Below are 2,500 nucleotides of genomic sequence, written 5' to 3'. Positions count from 1 at the left end.
CATAATGTGACGTCTTCAAATTGTTTCTATCACACACGTCAAACACTTTTGACCGAGACTGACGTAATCCATAGACTCGGAAATGTTAAAGTTTCTATCACACACACACACACACACGCACGCACGCACGCACGCACGCACAGACAGACAAAGTTTATCATCGCATAGGCTACACTTACGTGAGCCAACAAGTCGCGTAAGGCGAAAATACAACATTTAGTCAAGTAGCTGTCGAACTCACAGAATGAAACTGAACGCAATGCCATTTTTCAGCAAGACCGTATACTCGTAGCATCGTCAGTCCACCGCTCATGGCAAAGGCAGTGAAATTGACAAGAAGAGCGGGGTAGTAGTTGCGCTAAGAAGGATAGCACGCTTTTCTGTACCTCTCTTTGTTTTAACTTTCTGAGCGTGTTTTTAATCCAAACATATCATATCTATATGTTTTTGGAATCAGGAACCGACAAGAAATAAGATGAAAGTGTTTTTAAATTGATTTCGACAATTTAATTTTGGTAATAATTTTTATATATTTAATTTTCAGAGCTTGTTTTTAATCCAAATATAACATATTTATATGTTTTTGGAATTAGAAAATGATGGAAAATAAGATGAACGTAAATTTGGATCGTTTTATACATTTTTATTCTTTTTTACAATTTTCAGATTTTTAATGACCAAAGTCATTAATTAATTTTTAAGCCACCAAGCTGAAATGCAATACCGAAGTCCGGGCTTCGTCGAAGATTACTTGACCAAAATTTCAACCAATTTGGTTGAAAAATGAGAGCGTGACAGTGCCGCCTCAACTTTCACGAAAAGCCGGATATGACGTCATAAAAGACATTTATCAAAAAAATGAAAAAAACGTCTGGGGATTTCATACCCAGGAACTCTCATGTCAAATTTCATAAAGATCGGTCCAGTAGTTTAGTCTGAATCGCTCTACACACACACACAGACAGACAGACAGACACACACACACACACACGCACATACACCACGACCCTCGTCTCGATTCCCCCCTCTACGTTAAAACATTTAGTCAAAACTTGACTAAATGTAAAAAACTACACCACGAGTGTACTGCGCCACGACCCGGCTACGCTAGTTTTGTGTAGTTCAAAATATACGTAGGGAGAGCGTGCAGCTTCGCGACCTAGCAGATCCCACCCCGACCAATTCAAACCACGCTCATGGAGATCCTCCCACGTTTAGCCCACGATTGGCCACACTCTCCAACAATTTTACAACGGAGTAGAAGCGGCGTCTCTGTGTGACTGGGGTATTACAAGCAGGCAAACATACGGATGAACAGACATATATCTGCTCTACTTGAATCAATACTGTCGCACCAGAGGCAACGAAAAGTTGTTAAAAAAAAGTCTTTTGAAAAAAGAGGATTCGAAATGCCAAGAGAGACCAAGAATGAATGCACGCGACAAGGATAATTAATTACATTTAGTCAAGTTTTGACTAAATGTTTTAACATAGACAGGGAATCGAGACGAGGGTGTGTGTGTGTGTGTGTATGTGCGCGCGCGCGCGCGCGCGCGTGTGTGTGTGTGTGTGTGTGTGTATGTATGTGTGTGTATGTATGTGTGTGTGTGTGTGTGTGTGTGTGTAGAGCGATTCAGAGAAAACTACTGGACCGATCTTCATGAAATTTCACATGAGAGTTCCTGGGTATGATATCCCCGGACTTTTTTTCATTTTTTCGATAAATGTCTTTGATGACGTCATATCCGGCTTTTTGTGAAAGTTGAGGCCGTACTGTAACGCCCTCATTTTTTAATCAAATTGATTGAAATTTTGGTCAAGCAATATTCGACGAAGTCCGGACTATGGGATTGAATTTCAGCTCCGCAGCGTAAAAATTAGTTCATAAATTTGCTCATTAAAGTTGTCATTAAAATTGCATTTTCAGAATCAGATTAAAGAATGATTGCATTGCATTCCGCATCTTCTCCTGAATTCAAAAATATATAGATACGTCATGTTAACTCTAAAAATGCGCTCAGAATGAAAGAAAATAGGTTCTCGGTCTTTGGTATGGTTAGCCGAGACTATCTGTATGTAGTCTCGGCGATGACTGTTTTGTGGTGTTGATCTTGACTAAATGTTTTTATATCGCTTCGCGCGGCTTGTTAAAATATGTATTCGGTTAGCAGACTCAAAGAAGTAAAATACAAAGGATGGGTGAACAGGAAATTGTGGTGTAGTCAGGGATGTCAGTATAATTCCAGTAGCAAATGGACTCAAAACCCAAACCTGAAGGCAATCAAACCAAACCAAACGGAAAATTACACGAATCAAACCCAACCCAACCAAACCAAACCATTCAACCAAATCAAGCCAAGACAGTAGAAGGATTAGGGAAAAGGTTAAAACAGATATAAGTTAACAGTAATCGCATAATTTCATAGACTGATAGATAGATACATGAATGCAGGAATAAGACAAGAGTTTTGTTTCTTTGAAAATAATTGTCGTAACTTGA

The 2,500-nt window shown here is 39.2% G+C and overlaps 1 protein-coding gene across 1 annotated transcript in view; it reads right to left on the bottom strand.

Annotated features, from left to right (window-relative positions):
* Positions 1-2,500, bottom strand: part of LOC138980038 (uncharacterized) — a 33,269-nt gene that overhangs the window by 12,207 nt on the left and 18,562 nt on the right. The window lies entirely within an intron of this gene.

This window comes from Littorina saxatilis, linkage group LG11, assembly GCF_037325665.1.
Source record: "Littorina saxatilis isolate snail1 linkage group LG11, US_GU_Lsax_2.0, whole genome shotgun sequence".
NCBI lineage: Eukaryota > Metazoa > Mollusca > Gastropoda > Littorinimorpha > Littorinidae > Littorina > Littorina saxatilis.
Note: the sequence above shows the minus strand (reverse complement) of the source record. Positions and strands in the feature narration are given on the sequence as shown.